Here is a 21,970-nt window from a genome sequence, read left to right on the forward strand (position 1 = left end):
TGTTGAAATCATTCTATAAGGAACATGGGAGGGGCGAGGCTCCCAGCACATCTTACTCAGCTTTAGGGGCGCCGTCCTTGATCCTGTTTTTAATTCCTGTGTGATCATTCACCTCTGTCCACATTCTCTTCTGTGTGCTGTGGATTTATGTGTCTGGTCTAGTATCAGGACATCAGCAGATGGGCTGCCCCGAGGCTGGGCCCTTACTTGGGATTGTACTGAACTGACCTTCTGATTTGCTGGGGTGGGGGTGGACGGGTGGCGGCTGGCCACACGAGGGCTTGCCTCTCCAGGATGGGGCGTGTTTCTGCCTCTGGTCTTCTTTCAGGTTCCTCCTCAAAAGTTTTTCATTTTCTTCAAAGGATCTTATATATGTTTTTGAAATGTGCTATTTTTGTTCTTCTGCAAATGAAATTCTTTCCCCCGTTGGACTTTCTAGTTGCCTTGGAGTTGAGGTACCAGAAGGGCAGCAAGTATATGGCTTGCTCTGGGGTCACGGCATTCTTAAATATTCGTATTCGTACTAATATTTTTCAGTTTATGGTCCTGTATTTCATCTGTTTTTTAAATAATGGTTAAAAAAGAATTCTTCCTCTATTCAACATTTACACTTCATTTCTGTTTCTTATCTCACCATACTGTTTGAGAGCCTGGAGCAGTATTACTGATACTGTGGTTGTGGGCTTTCTGGTCCTAGTTAATGGGGAAAGCATTTGTTCTTTTTTTTTTTTTTTTGAGACAAAGCCTCAAGCTGTTGTGCCCTGGGTAGAGTGCTATGGCATCACAGCTCACAGCAACCTCCAACTCCTGGGCTCAAGTGATTCTCCTGTCTCCACCACCCAACTAGCTGGGATTGCAGGAGCCTGCCACAACGCCCGGCTATTTTTTGGTTGCAGCCATCATTGTTGTTTGGCAACCCAGGCTGGATTCGAACCCACCCCCTCAGGTGTACGTGGCTGGTGCCTTAGCCACTTGAGCCACAGGTACCGAGCCAGCATTTGTTGTTTTTGTGTGCAGCTTGCCTGCTAACGTTTCTGGTAGGCGCCTTTTACCACATGAATGGGGTTCCTTATTTACACTTCATCACTAAAATCTTTAATTACCAGCAACCAGGGGATTTTTATTTTTTGTTACTCTTTCACCTTCTGTGCTTTGGGTTTTAAGCTTACTCTTTGGGTCTTTTTTCCTCGAAAAGGAAATGATAAAATATGCTCCAAACAAGTGATCCAAAGACTTAAAATGAAGAGTTACAATCATCACCCAAATTTTCTTTTCTTTTTTCCCTATTGTACAATTGATATTTTATCCAAAAAAGTAGGTGGCATGGATTTAGATATCCAGGCATGGATTGACTTGCAGCGTGGCTCTGTCGTTTATTGGCTCTGTGACCTTTGTCCTGTAGTTAACTGTCTCTTAGCCTTAGTTTCTGTATCTGTAAAATGGGTTACAGTGCTGCCTCCAAGGATCGATGTTTAGTTCTTTTTTTTTTTTTTTTTTGTAGAGACAGAGTCTCACTTTATGGCCCTGGGTAGAGTGCCGTGGCATCACACAGCTCACAGCAACCTCCAACTCCTGGGCTTAAGCAATTCTCTTGCCTCAGCCTCCCGAATAGCTGGGACTACAGGCGCCCGCCAGGATGCCCAGCTATTTTTTGGTTGCAGTTCAGCCGGGGCCGGGTTTGAACCCGCCACCCTCCGTATATGGGGCTGGCGCCTTACGGACTGAGCCACAGGCGCCGCCCTGATGTTTAGTTCTTAATTAAGAGTCCCTGATCCTTACATGTATCATGAGTCTCTTGTACCTTTACTCTTTTTCATTTGATCTTCAGAAAGCCCTTAGGAGAGACTGTAAAGATGTGACTTGTATGTAGTAGGCTGTCAGCCAAGGATGGCTGCCTCTGCCCTCCCCGGCTGCGCAGGAGTCTTTATCACCTGGTGTGGCATCACGTGGAGAGCCAGGAAGGGCTGGACACCCTGGAGTTCTAGGCCTGTGGGTCCTGCACACTTGGCTGTGAGGGAGTGAACACACGGCCCCTCTTCCTCCAGTATGGCCATGCAGTCCGAGGTGCCATGGTGAAAACACTCACGTTTGTAGAGTCAGCCCTTCCTTTTGTGCCAGTGCCACACCCGTTGAACACTTGGGCCTCACCGTGTGATGAGAGTAATTCTCTCTTTGTGTTCTCCAACTGACCATCTTACCACTTATTTTGTTAATTTTACAGTTATTCTGTTGGGTTCCAAGGAAAAAGTGTTGCTTGAATGTCGTTGATAACATTATTTTTAATTTTTGAAATAATGACTTACAAGAGAATCAACATCGTTGCGATGTTTAACTTTCCCATTTAGGCACTTAACATGTTTCCATTCATTCAGGTCTTTTTATATCTCCCCAGTAAGTGTTGTGATACTTACAGTTTGTGCAGGGCTATTCTTGGGACTAAACTGAAATAATGCCTGTTTGTGTTCATCAGCGATGGTGAGTGGTGTCTTTTCTGTTGGTTTCCTTGTCTGTGTGTATCCATCCTCTCTGTCTTGAGCTTGGGCTACTTGTAGGAAGAAGTACTTTGCCTCGTGGGTGGCCTCCTGTCTTGTTGCATTTCTGGTGTGCCTGGCGGGATGAGCAATCTTTGGCTAACCCAACTTTGTACTGCTTGGTTCCCGGAGTCCCCACAGTGAGGATGTTAGGATTTTGGGACCTGTTTGGCTCTGGAATGGAGACCTGGCTTATTCTGGGCCCATTTACACATTTTGGTTAAGTTTTGTTGGTTTCGGTGATGGCAGCCAATTCAGGAGCTGTTTCTGGGATGTCTGTGTCCCACCTTGTGTTCCTGCTCACCTTCTCTGTGGACGTGTCCTGGTGTTTGCCAGGGACAGGCCAGCAAGGGAGGGGTCAGGTGAATGGGACTGTCACAGCAAGGTTATTGCTGCATGTTACACTTGAGTCAAGGATAAGATGTGTCCATTTACTTAAACTGTGTTCATTGTACTCATTAGGCAGGTTCTTGCTCATCCCTTCCCTCCCCAGCTCCCGGTTGATTTCCACCGAGTTTTACCTTTTTTTTTTTATTAAATCATAGCTGTGTACATTAATGCGATCACGGGACACCATACCCTGGTTTCATAGACGGTTTGACACATTTTCATCACACTGGTTAACATAGCCTTCCTGGCATTTTCTTAGTTATTGTGTTAAGACATTTACATTCTACATTTACTAAGTTTCACATATACCCTTGTAAGATGCACCGCTGGTGTAATCCCACCAATCACCCTCCCTCCGCCCACCTCGCCCCTCCCTCCCCTCCCTCCCTTCCCTTTCCCCCTTCCCCCTATTCTTAGGTTATAACTGGGTTATAGCTTTCATGTGAAAGCCATAAATTAGTTTCATAGTAGGGCTGAGTACATTGGATATTTTTTCTTCCATTCTTGAGATACTTTACTAAGAAGAATATGTTCCAGCTCCATCCATGTAAACATGAAAGAGGTAAAGTCTCCATCTTTCTTTAAGGCTGCATAATATTCCATGGTGTACATATACCACAATTTATGTGAGCTCATCAGTTAGTTCCAATTTAATAAGGAGTCCATGTGGTGTGTCTTTTCTAATCTTGAGGTACTTGACTTAGGATATGGGTCTCCAGTTTCGTCCACATTGTTGCAAAAGGCATTAATTCATCCTTTGTTATAGCTGAGTAGTACTCCACGGTGTACATAAATTGCATTCTGTTAATTCACTCATGAATTGATAACCACTGGGTTGATTCCACATCTTTGCAATTGTGAATTGTGCTACCGCGATAAATATTCCAGTGCGGGTGTCTTGTTGATAAAACAACTTCTTTTCTTTTGAGTAGATCTCCACTGCAGAATGTTTTCTATGTACTTGATGTTTCAAAAGCACAGTCAGCCCTCTGTACCCACAGGGTCCCCACTCACAGAATCAACTGACTGCAGATCAAAAATATTCAGAAAAAACCCTAAAACAATAAGAAATTATGATATAACAATACAAATAGAAAAAAATACAGCATAACAACTACCTATGTAGCATTTGCACTATGTAAGGTATGATCAGTAATCTAGAAATGGTTTGAAGCATGTGGGATGTCGTAAGTGAGAGGCAGGTCCTGGGCCCTGTATGTCAGGAACTGGAGCGTCTGGGGGTCTGGACATCAGTGTCGAGAGATGGCCGTGATGCAAGCGGTCAGGTGGGAATGGGCCCTGCCTTTTATCTTCCTCCTGCTGCTGGACTAGGGCTGCTGGATTTGCGTAATCTGGTCTGAAGGTATCTGAATACTCCTGATAAAAGTAGTGTAGTTTTGTGTTTAATTGTTGATTCAGTTTTAAGCTATCTGTGGGGTCTGGCAACCACATTCTGAAATTTTAAAATTGCGTTTTAGAAATTTGTCTTTTCTTCAATTCCATTTTATTCACGTATTTTCCGATTTGTCTTCATAAGCACCTTTTTACTCTGTGAGAAAACTGTCGTCTCCGAGTCCCTGATGTCAGGACAAGTCAGTACAAAATGGAGTTTAGTATTTTAAGTTCAAAGCGTTCTGCCCCTTTCTGAGAAGGCCTGGACTTCGCTCCAGAGCTGTGCGGCTGCTGAACATGCTGAATACTCTTGTCTTGAAAGTTGGGATTTATTGAGTGTCTAAATAGTCACTGTTATTACTCTAAATATTTAGTGTGAGAGAACTGGACAGAGGAAAACTTTATGTTAGCTCAGGAATTTTTGAAACATATCAAAGATACTAAACAGAAATCAAGAGGCCCTTTGTTTTCGAAATATTTTGGAGGTAAGTTAAGACATTATTTATTTTTGCCCAGGTTAGTATATTCTTTAAGATCTCAAGTTTATGTCGCATCATGACCGGTAGGCAGGGAGCCAGGTGAGTTCTGTGTTGACTTGGTAGGTGCCAGTCCCACAATCCAGGTCAGCATGTGATGTGGTGGTCTGCCCTCGGGGCGCTGGAGGGGCCACTGTCAGCATGTGATGTGGTGGCCTGCCCTCGGGGCGCTGGAGGGGCCACTGTCAGCATGTGATGTGGTGGCCTGCCCTTGGGGTGCTGGAGGGGCCACCGTCAGCAGGGCTGAGCTCTCCCATGTCTGCTGTGGTGCTCAGGTTATTGAGGAGATACTGAACTTGTTCACTCTTCAGTTTATCAGGTTCAGAAGTGATGGAGTCTTTGTTTTGTTAACTGTAAAGCTCAATGTCAGATTTCCTAAAAATAGACAAAAATAGGTGATGTAGTGACCAGTTTAACAGGAGGACTGTATTTCAGTATACCTTATATACAGGGTGGACATAAAGTCTGTGTGCAATCTAAAATAGTTTAACATAGTAAATTGCACACAAATTTTCTGGATGCCCTGTATTTACTGTGCCACGGACACAAAGCAAACCTCCCAAGTGCATTTTTAAATTTGAAATCAGGTACATTGGGAAGCAGTCCTGGGGCATTCATATGTAAATCTGGGAAAAGATTAGGCTCTCTGGAGATGGGACCTCTGATGATATGGGGATTAGAATAATTCATCTGCTGTCCTCATGGTGACCCTAAGTCCATTTTCCCCCATCGCCATTTCTAAGACCATCACACCTATTTGACTGTGTACCATTTTTTGTTTGATTTTCAGCTTGTGGTCAGTGTAAGCTATCAGAACTTAGAAATATGCCAGTTGACAGAATCAATATGGTATTTTTCAAACTTTCAAATTCTCTACAAGAGTTAAAGCAGCACCCTTAATAAAACACCTTAGTATATACCAGTAGTGTTCGGGGTTGACCAGTCCAATAGCCATGCGTCACACACCTCCCCTTTCAGTTCCAATATGGGGAGCATCTTGTTTAAACATCAGCAAGCCTCAAAGCTTGGAGGTAGCCAGTGGGTTTTGCAGCTGTCAATGGGAGAATTATTTGGCACGTCATAGTTAATGGTGACTAGTACATTTAACATTTACTTTGTGTTGGGTCCTGTTTTGCCCTTTATATGCATTAGCTCACTTAATCATCATAAAAGGTCTATGAGAGAGACCCTGTTTTCATGCTGATTTATAGGTGGGACACCTCAGAGACCTCAATCATTCGCCCACACCCCTACCGGGGATGATGTCAGGTGGTGAGCCCAGGCTCTTAGCTTCCCAGGCCCAGCTCTTAGGAGGTGTGTCCAGCTGGACCTGTTTTTTGTTTATTTGTTTGTTTATTTTTTAAACACTCATTTTGATGGCTGTATTTGTACATTCCTTGTATCTGGGCCTAGGACTTCTTCCATGTCAGGTAAGGCAGGAAGAGTTTTTATTTTCACCATTTAATGATTAGGAAAATTTGGTTTTCGAGTCTTTCCTGGAGTGGTCTGTTGAGAGCACCCACAGCATGGGTGGTGGCCCAGCTGGACGCAGGGAGGCAGCCGCAGCAGTGGTCTCCAGGGTTGCACCCTTGCTGTGTCAGCCGCTCTGTTAAGTCTTCCTCGTGTGTCTCATTTAGAAATGTGAGGACCCAGCGGCATCCAGTGCAATGCGTGAAAGTCCTCAGTGAGGTGGGCTTTAGAGGAACCAGGGTCTGGAAGGACTGGTAAGTTGCCCAGCTCACTATATGGTCATCACGGGCAGGGCAGGGTTAGACTGGTTCTCACCCTCTTCTCCATGCCCAGAGCAGTGTCTTGAGCCCTCAGGGTGCGGGACTTGAATGGTGAATCCAAGTAGATCAGAGCCAGACTTGACCACCAGGTCTGCCCGCCTTCCCCCTCTCTCCTTGAGACATGCGTGTACCCTTCCCGTGTCCCATTCTCGGTCTGGCGAGGCCTCTGCTGAGAACAGCGTGATGCATGTGGACTGGTGCCTGGGTGGAGGGAGAGGCAGATCCCTGTGGTGTGGATGGTGGGTTGTAGCCTGGGGGGACCCCCAAGAAGAATGTGAGCTTTGGTCCAGGCTCAAAGTGTGAATTCTAGTTAATCTTGCCTGTAGGAGGGCAAATGTCTGTGCGCCCTATACCTTGCTGTCTTGGGAGTCGCTTGCTTTGGGGTGGGGTGGCCATGTGGACAGTGCTCAGGGGCCCAGGTGTCTTCCCTTCCATCCTCTGGTCTCTGGGCATCTGTGCCTGCAGCTACGTGATGTGGCAACTAGAAGGCTTGGACTCACTTTCTCGTTTTGTTTTTTGGAAGAGCCTATTAAATGATCTCCTTAAAAAAACCATTTTCTTTTATGTCTGCTTTAAATATTTTAGTCCTGGGCACAGAGCACCGATTCACATTTGTGCAAGTCCACTATGAGTTCAGTGATGGCCTCTTTCCTTTCCAGCTTTGGAGCTGACCGCAATGCTGAGCAGGAAAGGGCAGCTGCAGGCCCAGTGACCGGTAGCTGTGTCCTCACCAGCATCCTCTTCGTGGAGCTAGGGTGGCTGCGTCGGCAGACAGAGCCGCCGAGCCAACTCCTGACGGGTGAGTACTCTCGCTGATACCCAGAGCCTTTCTTTGCAGGAGCAGAGTCTGTGAATGTTGATTAAGGCAAGGTCTATAAATGTGTGACCCTGTGACTTGAGGCCTAGTCCCAGGTCCTTTATTCCAGTTTTCCCAAAGGGAGTCTCCCTGCCTGTGTCTCTGTCCTCTCTCTCCGTCTCCTCCTGGGCTCTGCTGACCTTTGGAGCTGACCGTGATGCTGAGGAGGAAAGGGCAGCTGCAGGCCCAGTGACTGGTGGCTGTGTCCTCACCAGTCCCCCCTGCTGGGGAACACTGAGCTTACCCCTGTGGAGATGGGAGAGCCTGGGCCATGCCTGAGCCAGCCTCTGTGGATCAGACTCCATGGGGACAAGTCCTGTAGTCAAAAAGGTCTCCCTCTGCCCTTCTGTAAGGCGGGGGTCACAGTGCCTGCCTTCCGGGTGGCTCTGAGCCCATGGTAACCCTCAAGCATTGGTCGCGGTCCTTGGGGTAGCTAGGCCAGAACGCACGGGGTGGCTCTTGCCCTGTGTCTGGTTCCTGGCATGGGTGTGTGGGTTGTCCCTGCCTTATGGCTGAGATTAGGTTGGGTGAGTAATGAAGGCTCGGAGGAGTTACTGGCATCCCCACCTTCCCTCAGCACATCAGACTGAGGCAGCCCTTTGTAGAAATGGACCTTTTCTTTCCTCCTGGTTGGCCGTGGGTGGATCTGAGATACTAACTGGAGGTGCAGCCAGGGCCGCAGGTAGAGGGCTGAGGCCAGAGCAGCCTTCCAGCAGGAGGCCCCTGGGGCAAAGGAGGCCAGAGCAGCCTTCCAGCAGGAAGCCCCTGGGGCAAAGGAGGCCAGAGCAGCCTTCCAGCAGGAAGCCCCTGGGGCAAAGGAGGCCAGAGCAGCCTTCCAGCAGGAGGCCCCTGGGGCAAAGGAGGCCAGAGCAGCCTTCCAGCAGGAGGCCCCTGGGGCAAAGGAGGCCAGAGCAGCCTTCCAGCAGGAGGCCCCTGGGGCAAAGTGCTGCATTTCGTCAGCCCAGGCTGTCATCCAGAGTCCCCCAGACTGGGTGTTAAACAGTGGAAATGTATCGCCCATGGTTCTGGAGGCTAGAAGTCAGCGTCACTGCAGGGTCGGTTCCTCCCGAGACCCCTCCCATTTTCCAAGTCCTCACCGGTCACCCCTGTGTGTGCGTGTCTGTGTCCTTATGCCCTTGTCCTATAGGAGCACTGGTCATATTGGGTTGGGGGCCCACCCTTGTGACCTGATTTTACCTAAGTTGCCTCTGACAGGATCTCCAAGTATAGGCACCTTCTGAGGTATTGGAGGTTAGGGCTTCATCCTATGAATGTTTTGGGGACAACACAGTTCAGTCCATCACAGAAGGTTCCCAAGGGCCTGAAGGGAGATTGGAACCTGGCTCCTACCTTTGCCCTTCCTCCTATCCACAGGCTCAGAAGCGTTCCGGGCTCTCTTTCCCTGGGGCCAGCCTTCCCTCAGCCTCCTGTTACCTGCCGAGTGACATTTTACATATGCTGTGCTGAGTTCACAAAGTGCACATGTGGTCAGGCAGCTGACACTCGGGCTGTCTCCCTATGAGGTGGAGCCCCTTGCAGAGAGGACCCCCACCCTGGTCACCCTGAGGGAGGTACTTTCCTGTGAACCTTGACTTTCCCAAACAGCCACTGCCCTCCTGGTGGAACAGACCGTGATTTTTGTACAACAGGCCTTTATCTTCTTCTGATAGCACAAGTGCTGAAGGTAACAGGACCCTCTATCTCAGAGTGAATCTCAGAGAAGAGAATCCCTTTGTGGCTGACTGTGGCTTCACCCCTGTGGTGCGTGAGCCCCAGGGCACAGGTCCCAGGTGGCAGGCCCCCATTTGCTGTGTGCTGTGTGCTTTGGACCTAGACTTGCTGAGAACGATGGTGATGCTAGGTCAGAGAGTGATGTTGTCACAGGGAACGGTCATCCTCCTGGGACCCAGCTGCCCCTTTGCACTGCCGTAGGCCCCTTCCTCCACAGCCAGTTTGTTGCCAGCGATACTGAGCATCCCCGAGGTGTAGGACTGGTGTTTCTGGCAGGCCTTCCCGACGTTGAATAGACACAGCTGAAAAAGACAAAAAGCCGCTGAAACCGGCCCCAGCTCCCACTTCTTGGATCATCAGACCAGTCATGCACCTCTTGTCCTTTCTTTTCCTGGACATGTCCTTTGGAGGACGCTCTCCTTCAAAGCCTGTGAGTTCTGATAGTCTCTTCAGGGACTGCTTGGCATGGACACAGCATTGACATGAAACCTTGTTTCATAGTTAATTTTTCTGTTTTTGGCTTGAAATCCAATTATCGACAGCTGCTTAAGGAGTGGGGTCTGGCAGCATGGAGCTTTTGGTGTTGTGGGGTGCCTGTCCTCTGGGAGTGGGTGCTGGCTCTGTGGCTGTCGGTGGCCTCTGTTGGACCAGTTTAAATCCCTCCAGGGGCCAGCAGGCATTGAACCAGGTGCGGCAGTTCTCTGGGGAAGTCATTTCCAAATGTTTTAGCCACAAAACCTTTTCTTGTCTGGGACTTTCACGTGGACTCCCTATACCTCTCAAGTGACTGTGGCCCGGAAGACCCCCTGATAGTGGACTGGAATGCTCCTGTTTCTTCCCTGTGGTCTCCAAGTTGACTCTTGTAACGCCGTTCCCAGGGGTGTCCAAGGCAGAAAGTCTGAGGCTTTTAGAAAGCTGGTTTGTGCTGATTCATTCCACATCTGCACACTACGTGTAACTGGCCACAGAGGCCTTCAGCCATACGCTGATGGGGACGTGGAGGCAGCAAGGGGCACGTGACCTGTGGGCTCTTGAATGAGTCCTCTCTAGGGCAGGGCTGACCCCATCCTGGGCACTGGGTGGGGCTCTGTGGCACCTGTCATAGGTCCCTGTGTTAAGGAGAACGAATGTGACCCAAAGCAAGAAACAGCTAAGTTGAATACATTACAGAATCTATTTGATGGAAAACATTTGTAGACGAGTTCTCACTTTACTAGCTTTTCCTGTTTGGTCACTCTGTAAGTTCCTGCTGAGCCTCCATGTGGTACCAGGCTTGGTCCTGGGTACTGAGGGCACCGTGGTCACAGGGTGGCCCCCTCCCCAGCCTGCAGGGAATGCGTTTGAGGATAAAAGATATTCCTTTAAGGACTCATGTTCTGCGTGACCTTGCAATTGAAGCCCAGTCCCTGGGGGTTTCAGAAAGATGCTACAGGGTCAAAGTAAAGTTCTGAGAGGAGCTGGTCATGGTCAAAGCAGGTCCCTTTGGTGGCAGAGTGTCTCATCCAGGCCTGGACGTGGGTGGGCCCATGGTGGGATCCAGGACCTGGAGGGCCTGGGCCACCCTGGGGGGTCGGCTGGGCATCCGGGTGGCCCTCCCACTGTCCTTCCCTGTCACCATGTCTCTTGAGTGAGCCCCGTTTGGGGGTCACGGGTAAGAAGAAGAAAGTCACAAATGGCCTTCATGGTTCCATTTTCTATTCTTCTCTCTTAGACCCAAAGCAGCCTCCGAGTGTTTCCCTCAAGCCTGTGACTGCCGGGGGATCAGGACTTAGCTCTCCGCTGTCCCCAGGTCTGCTTGTTTTTGCTTTCAGAGAGTTTTCAGCAGTTTTCTTGGGTTCAGAACTTCACATCCCCAAGCTCAGTGTGCTCCTCAGCGACTCCCGCCTTGTGGGGTTCACCGTGGGAAAGGATTCTTCCTCCTGGCACAGATGGCAGCTCTCACTGGGCTCTCACATCACAGCAGGGGAGTGACTCTCAGGGCCCTTGAGGTGCAGTTGGGGGAGGATCATTTATAATTGTCACAGCCGTCTAACTTAGTTCTCAGCATGATGGATCTGTAGGAGTAGAAACCGTCTCTCCACCAGTTGCATCGACTGGTAATTCTTGCCTTTTGCAGTCTAGTGCAAACCGAACATTCTCTGAATTTCACTGAAAATGGTCTGACGTCTCTACCTTTTTCCTTCCAAGAACGGGAGAACACGGCAGTTGTACCGTATTGCCATTCTGTCCCGTTAGGTAAGAGGACCGTGAACAGGTCTTGGACGTGCCTGCAGACGTGGGTGTCCTGTCTCCCTTCCCTACTGGGTAGTCTTTGCGTTTTGGCTCTTATTGCAGCAAACCTCCTGATTCTGCTATTTATTCCTCTCTTTCTCATCCCTTCGTTTTCCTTCCATAAGTACCTTTGTTTGTGTCGCCCCCTCTGTAGGAAAACGCGCTCGCATCCTTTGGGTGGAGTTTTTATATCCTGTGCAGTTCCTCCTGTTTTATTTCTGCCTGTGTGGGGGCATTGACGTGGTGGTGTTGGGTTTGGATGAGTCCTCGCTGGGTGACAGTGGAGAGCAAGGCTCTCAAGTCACTCTTTTGTTTCTGTATCACCACCAGTGAGTGCAGCTGAACACGTGGTGGAGTCTTGTTAGTTACGTCGGTTCCAAGCGTGTTGCACCTCATCCACTGACCCAGAGAATCTAAAAATCACCAAGATGGAAGGAAGGAAAATAATCTCTCCCTCCTCATGGGCGTAACTTAGGCAGCTCAGCTCTCCTTGTTTTAAGAGTTTTTATAGTTCTTATGGTAGCAGTTTTGAGACAGCTGCTTGGAAATTCCAGTCAGATAATTCCAGCTTCTGAGTCATGCCGCTGTCGGCACCTGTTGACTGTCTTTGCTCGTTCAAGTTGCCATTGTCCTCATTCTTGGTCTGACGAGATTTTCATTGTATCCTGGGCATTTTGGGTGTGAGACTGTGGGAGTCTGGGTCTTATGTAACTTTCTTCCTTGCCAGCTAGCATGCAGGTGTGGATGGGGCTGTGGGGTGGAGCCCATGTGCGCTGACATTACGGGATTTTAGTTCTCACGGGCCCGCTGACACAGGAGGTCGGGAGGAGGCAGAGGCCAGCCAGCCCCGCCCCTCCCTGCCCTGCTGTCCTCGGCGACGCTGGTGGGGCTGAGGCTCAGCTCCCTGCCTGGTTCTCCCTTTGTTCTCCCTGCAGGGAGCTGGGTCATGGCCTGCTTCCACTGGGTGGGAGACCAGCTCCTGCGTGGCCAGTGGATACCATATCAGGAGGTTGGCATGTTGCCACCTGGGTGTGCCAGTCAGGGGCTAGGAGGGGTAGAGGTCCTAGCTCTCCACTCGCCCCTCTGAAACTATGGTCAGGGATTAGTCTGTTGGTGGGCATTGTAAAACATTTCTGGTTCTGTTAGGCCACCTTTTTCCTGATCCTTTGGCGGGGGGACAGGCTTTCTTGGAGCCTTTCCAGTCTGAGTCTGTCAGCAGTTCCTGGTGGGAGGTGTCCAGTGCCCGTCTGGGATATGTGGGAGATAGTAAGGAAACTCAGCATCTTAGTCGGTTTTCTGTTTTCTATAAGAGAATCCCTGAAACTGGGTGATTTGTAAAGAAAAGGAATTTATTTCTTACAGTTACGGAGGTTGAGAAGTCCAAGGTCCAGGGGGCGCACCTGGTGAGGCCTTTTTGCTGGTGGGGATGCCACAGAGTTCCCGGGTGGTGCTGGCCTTTGCATGGCGAGGGGGCTGAGCGTGCCACCTGCAAGCTCAGGTCTCTCTGCCTCTTCTTATAAAGCCACCAGTCCCAATCCCATCATAACCCCTTAACCCACTAACTCATCAGTCCATTAAGCCATGTGTGTATTGATCCATTCAGAAGCACAGAACCCTCATGACCCAGTCACCAACTAAAGACGCCACCTCTCCACGCTGCCCTATTGGGGACTGGTTTCAATGTGAGTTTTGGAGGGGGCATTCAGATCACAGCACAGAGGAGCTTACTGCTGTGTTCTTCTCCTGTCCCAAGGTCCCCAGGCAGTCTGTTGTCTTCTCTCTGCATTCCATTTATCTTTCTTTTCCTGTTGTATTGTGTCCCAGGGTTTAGTATAAAAGAGGCCCTGGGAGGATCATGGCTGCTCCACTGTGGCGGAATTAGAAGTCTCCCTGTTGCCTTTGGTAGGTTCCTATTTGAAAGCTTGTGTTTGAGTCTTAGGAGGAGGGTTAAAGATCAGTTGTTTAGCTTCTAAGGCTCAGCTGAAAGATGAAAATAATTGGGAGAATTCTGTCAATACCTGTTAGAAGGGAAGTAGACAATTCTTGAAACTCCAGCACTAACCTCATTGGAAGCCTTGTGACTCAGTCATCTTTTCATGGCTGATAACTTGTCGATTTTCTACTTATTTTCCAGGTGGTGGTCCATCTTGTTGCCACCATTCTATAGATTCAAAACTCCAGATGGTGACACACACACACACACACACACACACACAAATATTTTTTTGGTCGGGTGGCGCCTGTGGCTCAAGGAGTAGGGCGCCGGTCCCATATGCCGGAGGTGGTGGGTTCAAACCCAGCCCCTGCCCCCCCCCAATAAAAATATATATATATTTTTGGTCGTTATCCCTGTCCATTTCAATGGAAGATCTCATAGCTACTCAGGAAAGCTTAGTGCCCTACTTTGGTAACTATTGATGTATCTATAAAACAGGCGTTTCTCAGGAGAACTAAAATCCTCGTGAAGTATTAATCAGGTAGTGGTAAGTGTCAGGCAGTTTCAGTGTTTATTTAGGGATAAGGGAATATTATTTCTTGAAACTTCATGTTTTTAATCAGTGACAATGTTACATTTGGACAAAGTATACTGCTAGTAAAAAAGCAGTTGGTGTTGTGTATGAGATAAATGATGGAAATCAAAACCCAGCGGTCTCAACTTCCATACAGCCTCTAGGTGAGGCCCCTGATGTCGTAGAAGGTGGCTTTCATCCTCAGAATGTTCCCAGATGTTGGCAGTGGCCTGCAGGGAGCTTGGTAGTATGCGCAGAGCAGGCACTACGGAGAAAAGAGGAGGTGGGGCCTGCTGAGGGTGCCCAGACTAGATAATGAAAACACACAGGCAGCAGTGATGATACTGGCTAAAATTTAGGGACCTGGTACTTGGTTTGTGCCAGGTCCCATTCCCGGTGATTCTGGGAACTCACTCTTCACAGCAGGCCCTCTCTCCATTTTAAACGTGAGGACACCCAGGTTCAAAGAAGTTAGATACCGTTGGTCTTCATTACTTGAATGTCCCATATTTGTGTATTTGCCTACTTGCTAAAACTTATCTGTAAGCCCCGGAGTCTGTAATGCCGTGTTTCTGTGGTCCTGTGCGGATGGTCTGGACTGGGCAGAAATGGGCGTGTTCCTGGCACAGCTCAGATGAGGCTCTCCTACTGTGGACAGGGGTCCTTTTTGTGATCTACTTGGTGCTGTGTGTTTTGGGGGTTTTGTACTTTTTGTTGGTGCTTTTATGGCACCAAAGCCATTAGTGTGGTGTCTAGGCTTGAGAGAGCTGTGACGTGCCTTGTAGAGAAGCTGTGTCTGCTGAGGCGTGAGTTATGCTGCTGTGGGCCAGGAGTTCAGTGTTAATGAATCAACAATATATTTTAAGTAAGGTGTCTTTTAACAAGGTTGTGTACTGACTGGTTGACAAACATCTGACCAGCTCATAGAAACCTAACTCTGTTTCCCCCAGGAACAGTGACTCAGAAGTCCCTAAGTCCGTGCTCAAGGTGACGTCTGTCACCTGTCACTGTGTGGAGTCCACTCCACTTGGTCCCCGTCACACTGAATTCTCTGATATCCTCCTCTCTCCCAAATGGTTTTCTTCTTCTTCTTTTTTTTAAAAGCAGTTTGATGTAAGTGTAATACATGAAGCACAAAACTGCATGTATTTGGAATGTTAAAATGGAGGGCTTCGACGTATGTGAAGCCATCAAGTTAGCAAGGGGACAAAAACATCCGTCACCCCCAGTTCCCTCCTGCCTCTCTGCAGTCAGCCCTTCCTTCCTACCCTTTCACTGATCTGCTCTCACTCCTGTAGGTGGATTTGCATGTTCCACAGAGTTGCACGAAGGGAATTAGTTCAGTTTGTGAGCCCCGTCTGTCCTGAGACTCGTCCCTGTTGAGCGTCAGCAGCGTGCTCCCTGTGTTCCTGAGTCATGCTCCACAGTAGCCGGTGTCGCAGCTGCCTCATCCGCCCACCTGCGGACGGCCCTTTGGGTTGTTTTCAGGTTTTTGGTGATCTGAGCCCTGCTTCTGTAGATCACTTTGTCCATCCTAGGACTCTCCTAGGCTTCTTTCCTGCCTTCTGGACCCCATCTCCTCCTGCTGAAGCCCTGGGTGTCTGCTTTGGACATGGCTCTGAGTCTTCCAGTAATTTAGAGTTCTGGCCTGGGGCAGAGCAGGGGTAGCAGTGGTGGGAAGGGGCACTAAGGCCAGCCAAGGCACCAGCACGTGGACCTCCCTCCCTCTGGTCAGTGAGTTCTAGGCCGGTGTGCAGCAGCACCCTCATTAATTCTTACAGAGTCTGATCTGCAGCCAAACCAGTGTGGACCCTTGGAGTCCGCCCTCATTTTATTGTTAGAGTTGTGTAGACATGAGGGATGATTACCGGGAGAGCCGTCCTCAGACAGCCCTGGCTGTGGTCTGGGAGGGCCTGTCGTCTGGCCAGTGGTGAGTTATTTTGGGACCCTGGAGAGGAGTGCAGGCTTGATTCTGGTCCCAGGACGGTCCATTACGCAGCATGTTTGCTGTCTTTGCCCTCCTGTCCACTGGCCAGTTTAATCAGAGTACTCACACATCTTTTGTGATGTAAAAAGCTCCTCTGGAATTGACAACAGGCATGTTTGGCTCCATAGTGTTGGGGGTGGGGTGGGACCTAACTAAAGCACACGCTTGTTTATCTCTGTATGTCTGTTTGCTGTTCGCTGTCAGCAGTGCGGGGCCAACTTCTAGGTGCCTCGCCCCAAGAGACATGCTTGCCAGGCTCTACGTGTTGTGATCACTGAAGCATCTATCAAACAGATAGCCCTGAAACGGGCACAGAGGGAACGGCAGCCCAGGGAGATCCCCTGTGTGTGCACCTGCTTAGGTGGTTAGCTGGAAAACAAGAAGAGGAACAGTAAGGAAAGGCTTTTTTTTTTCCTTTTTTTCGGTCTTGGTCTTCATCCAGTGGTGGCAGTGAATGCAAGTTTTCAGAAAGGTTTTTTTTTTTTTTTAGACCGAGTCTCACTCAGTCACCCTGGGTAGAATGTTGTTGTTATGGTGTCATAGCTCACAGCAACCTCAAACTCCTGGGTTTAAGTGATCCCCTTGCCTCAACCTGATGATTAGCTGGGACTATAGGCGCCTGCCACCACGCCTGACTAGTTTTTCTATTTTTAGTAGAGACGGGGTCTTGCTCTTGCTTAGGCTGGTCTCCAATTCCTGAGCTCAAACATTCCATCTGCCTCAGCCTCCCAGACTGCTAGGATTACACCACACCCGGCCGGAAAGGTTTTATATATGTACGGTAAAAGCAGAATCTAACAAGATGGTGCTTATGGCCATCCTTGAAATTTATGATTAAAAAAAAGGAGGTAAATTTTGTGAAGAACTTCCTGCCATGGCAGTTTCAAAAGGAACTTAGTTTCTGAGGTTGCAGAGGTAGCACATTTTTGGGTGGTTCCCCACGGAGAGCTGCTGGAGGCTCCTCCATGCTCCTGTGTGTCACCCGAAGGCCAGACATTCCAACTGTCTTCAGGAAATAGATTCTCCTTTTTTCTTTCTGAGAGCCGGGCAGCCTGGCTGCGCTGTTACCCAGAGAGTAGCAGGATTAGCAGGCCATTTTAAGTTGAGTCCATCCTAAGTCAAAAAGAAACGTTTTTGAAATGTTACCGTCTCAATTAAGGAAAAGGTGGAAGAATGTAATAGCTGATGATGAAATTTATGATCCAAAGCTAAACTCTGAACAGCTACATTTAAAGCATTTTGTGCCTCCAGAAACAGCAGAGCTGTGGGTCTGCAGACAGGGCAGGGAAAGAGGGCAGCGTTTTAGAGGTGCCCCTTTCCTTGAACTGTCAGTGCTTATTTTGACAGATTACTTTGTAGAAAAACGAGTTGAAGACTGCAGTCCACAGTGTACGAGCTTGATGTTGATGATTTTATCAAAAGACGATTTTTTTTTTTGTTATTATTGCAGTTTTTAGAACCAATGGAGGGAAAAAATGCAGCATGCAAAATGACATCTTGGAAATTGCACAGATTTCCTAAGAAAAGCTCCTGGGTTTATTTATAGTGACTCTGATGATACAGGACTAGTGTGGCCAACGGAGAATAAAAATCCATTTTGGGGGTAAAAAACCCATATACAATTCCATTTTATAATTATACATTAAAGAATTTTATAATGAAAATCAAAATTTTGCATGCAGGCAGCCTTCAAGTTATAGTCCTCTGATTGACGTTTGACTCACAGTAACGGAGGCTTATTTTAGGTAATAGGTCAATGTACCTGTTTCAACTTACATACAAATTAAACTTATGGTCCCAGGACCATACCTACAGAACCGATCTTATTTGTAACCTGGGGACTGTCTGTAAAATCATGGCATGTTTGTTTCATCTAGAATCTAGATTCTAGTTTGTAGAGTGTGGACCCATTCTAGTTTTTTATGGGGAGAGAATAAGAGATTTTACTAAATGTGTCTTTTCATTTGGCATGTCTTTGTAAAGTAGGGTTCTGACTTCTTATGTTATTTCTGAAAGAAATTCTGTTTTTGAGGGTGAGAGTAGTGACGTTCTATACCTGGGTCTCATTCTGTCCATGAAACCAGATTGTGTCACCTCAGAGTCGGTGTGGTCTAGATGGATGTTGTTGGGCTTTACCCCAACCAGTCTTTATTCCTGGAATGTTCAGGGTCCCAGGGCCCCAGTCCCAGCCACAAGAGCTGAAAGCTGATGTTGCCTAAATTCCTGAGCTTCAGGCCCACGGCTGCACCACCTCACACACAGCATTGCTGGGAAGAATGAGACGGTAAGGGGGTTGGAGCCCAGCTAAGAGGCAAGCACATCATCAGCGTTCCGCAAAGGGCTCTATTCCCATCTCGTGTCTTTGGGACCCTAATTTTCTCCCTGTTCTCCCAGTGACTCCATGCACCCTTCTCAGCTCTGTGGTTTTTTTCCTCTGTTCCTGTCACCTCTGTTCTCCATCCCTCTAATGTCTGCCACTTTCCCCAGCTCAGCTCCCATCTCTGCCCAGAAGCCTCTACTGACTGCTCACAGGGGCCCACTGATGCCACTGTGCCCATGCTGGACAGTTTGCTGTCAGCTGTGTGCTGTCCATGTTGGTTTCTACCACCAGCACACCTCTGCCCGTGGTGGGCTGGAGGGTCCTGCCCCTGGGAAAGGAAGGAAAGGAAAACCTCCTGCAAATCTGTAGGGCTGTGTTAAGGACCGGAAGGATGGGCACCTTCTGTTGTCAGAAAGGACCTGTCCCTCCCCACCCTGGGGTAAGAATGTGTTAATGTCGGCATGCAGGCACTAGCAAAAACCTCCCCAGACCTGTTTTCTCTAATCCTGCACCTGCATCTAGGGCATCCTGCCCACCTGGCTGCTTCCACACTTTGCCCATCTCAGCATGTGGAAAGTCCTCTGTCCACTTGCCCGGGTCAAAGGTCTCAGCCCTAGCTTTTCCTTCTTACTTCCTGTCCTGAAGATCCCAGATTCTGCTGACTGACTGTTGTGTTTCTTTCCTCCTGGCTGCCGCTGGACCTCTGCGAAGAAGCCTAGGCGGCCCTTTTTACAAGGAGGTCGCTTGGGCTGCTCGGCTGCCTTCCTGCCCCCCTCCACCCCCCCACCCCGCCCTCGGCGGCCTCCTGGGGTGAAAGGGTAGAGGGAGGGGGCAGGTGAAGGGAGAAAACCCAAGGGTCCCCAGAGGGACAACCTGCTTAGGAAGTGATTCCTCTCCAGCCTCCTTGAGAGGGCTGCCCTGCTAGATTAAAGGCTCAGAGACGTGCTGGAAGAAAATAAAACATTTAGCTTCATGTAAAACCCTAACTGACTTTACGATAAACCCCTTTCTGTTTTTGTGGATTTGGAAGAGATGTCAGGAACCTGCCCCAGAGGCCAAGCCCAAGGCCACGGCACAGGCCTAGACCCATGCCAGTCTCCTCAGCCTGGCCTTCTGCAGTGACACTCAGCACCTCTGACCTTGACAGCTAGAGAGCTAGAAGAGACCACGTAAGAGACTCTGAGTGCTTCAGATAAGTCTGGAGAGAATGTCACTGGGGAGCGTGGGGCCCCAGGGAGCCCTTCTTCCCTCCCCTCCTCTCCCCTCCCTTTCTCTCTCCCCTTCCTTTCTCTCTCCCCTCTTTCTTCCCTAGGGAAATGCACAGAGATACTCAGGGGTCCAAGGTTGGGAGACCAGTAGGGAGAGCCAGGGATAGAGGTGGAGACCAGAGGGTGGGCACCAGGAGGTAAGGCTTTGGGTGGGGGTTGGCCTTGGCAGGACGTTTGGCCTGGAACCTGGGAGGAAGAGAGCAAGCAGTCAGCTCATAGTCCCTGATGTGGTTTGATTTTGTGCAGGAGGGAAGTGTAGGCTGGGAGGGTTAGGGCAGGAGAAGGAAAGCCCCGGAATCCCTGTTGTGGGAGAAGGTGAGCGAGGCTGAAAGAGGGTCCACAGCACCACAAGAGGCCCCACACGCGGCTTGTTTGCGGGGTTGGTCCTTTGCTCCCAGTGTAGCTGAGGAAAGTCCTCAATACATGAGTGAGCCCACAGTTCCTGGGTCTGGCAGTGTCACTGGAGCACGTTCGCTCTTCTCTCATTTCATCAGAGAGCTGATCTTTGGTATAAAAGAAAATGATGCGCTTCACCACACAGGGCTTCTGGGCTTGGGGTGGGGTCTGGCCTCACAAACCCTTCTTAAATCCAGAGTGTCCCACGTTGAAGATGCATTTAACGCTTGCACCACAGCAGACAGTTTAGACTTACGATTTTTCAACTTTATGATGATTTGAAGCCAGTACACATTCAGTAGAAACTATAACCCAATCATAAGTTGCAGGGAGCTCCTCAACTTCTAATGGGGTTACCCTCTGGTAAGCCCATCATGAAGACAGAAGTTGAACCACCGTCCAGTTGGAATCATCTGTGTTGCTTATCGTTCCCTTGGAGGGAACCAACATCCTCCCTTCTTGAGTTATTCACTTGTGCTAAAGGCAGAACATTGTAATGATTTGTCAGAAAAGACATTTCAAATAGGACTGAATGTAAATCTGTTATAAAACCTCATGCAGCAAAGTTGGGTCTAATAGGCCCGATTTCATTCCTTCATCTAAGATTCTTGAAAACCCAACAACTGCAGCAAACACAGTGACTACATTTCTGTGGAGCTTAAAATTCCAGTGCTGCCGTTAAGATGTCAAGCTGGTGACAACAATAAAAGCCCCTGGAGTTAGGGTCTCCTGGCACAATGATGTGAAGTTAACCTTTTCAGTATTTTGGTCTGCTGAAAGGATGACACTAAGGCCATCTGTTGCCACAATCTTGAGCATTTTATAATTTAACCAGAGGTCTCAATCCAGGGTCTGGAAAGTATGATTTAGATATAAAACTTTTTGAGCCTTTTTTAAAGTTTTCTTTAGGTGAAAAGAAGTCTCTCATCAGTGATTTGGGTTTTATTATAGGAATGGATGGCTTACTATCAAGTGTAGATTGGAAGGACTTTGGAGTGTATATGTTTTATTTATTTTAATTTTTTAATAGACACATAATTATTGTAAATTATTGTATTTATGGGGCAGGTAATGATATGCAATACATATAATGTATATGGTGAACACATAAGTGTATATAGTGTACTTAACCATTTCATTTATTTATTATTTCTTTATGTTGGGAATATTTATTTATTTGGGTTTTTTTTTGGCTTGGCACCTGTAGCTCAGTGGCTAGGAACATACACAGGACCTGGGGGATTCAAATCCAGCCCAGGCCCTCCAAACAACAATGACAACTACAACCCAAAAATAGCCGGGTGTTGTGGCGGGCGCCTGTAGTACCAGCTACTCCGGAGGCTGAGGCAAGAGAATCACTTAAGCCCAAGAGTTGGAGGTTGCTGTGAGTCCTGTGACATCACGGCACTCTACCCAGGGCGACAGCTTGAGACTCTGTCTCAAAAATATATATACATACATATATATATATTGGGTTGTTTTTGTTTTGTTTTGTTTTTTGAGATAGTCTCACGGTCACCCTTGGTAAAGATCTGTGGCATCATAGCTCAAAGCAACTCTTGGGGTTGAGCAATCCTCTTGCCTCAGCCTCCCTAGTAGCTAGTACTCAGGCTTATGCCAGCATGCCCAGCTAGTTTTTCTATTTTTAGTAGAGGCTGGTATCAAATTCCTCAGCTAAAGCAATCCACCTGCCTCAGCCTCCCAGAGTGCTAGGATTACCTGCGTGAGCCACCGTGCCCAGCCTATGTTTGGAACATTTCGTATCTTCCTTTTAGCTATTTACTATCTTCCTTCTAGCTAATATAATGTATTATAGTTAATGATAGTTATGCTACATGTTGAGGGGGTCGATACAGCTACACACAAACCCTTTCCCCTCCCTTCTCATCCTCTCCTCCTGAGACCAAGACACAAAGGATCCGGCTAGCCCACCCCTAGAAGTTTGCACCAAACGACCCTTACTTTCTAGGTAAGGTGTAGACATGTGCCTCC

General features: G+C 48.4%; 1 protein-coding gene across 6 annotated transcripts in view; it reads left to right on the top strand.

Annotated features, from left to right (window-relative positions):
* GRB10 (growth factor receptor bound protein 10) overlaps positions 1-21,970 on the top strand; it is a 211,601-nt gene that overhangs the window by 30,832 nt on the left and 158,799 nt on the right. For all 6 annotated transcript variants that reach the window (XM_053608790.1, XM_053608785.1, XM_053608788.1 and 3 more), the window contains exon 2: positions 7,299-7,438. The gene's annotated coding sequence lies outside the window, so the exon portion shown is untranslated. The remainder of the gene's footprint in view (positions 1-7,298; positions 7,439-21,970) is intronic.

This window comes from Nycticebus coucang, chromosome 11 (assembly GCF_027406575.1).
Source record: "Nycticebus coucang isolate mNycCou1 chromosome 11, mNycCou1.pri, whole genome shotgun sequence".
Lineage (NCBI taxonomy): Eukaryota > Metazoa > Chordata > Mammalia > Primates > Lorisidae > Nycticebus > Nycticebus coucang.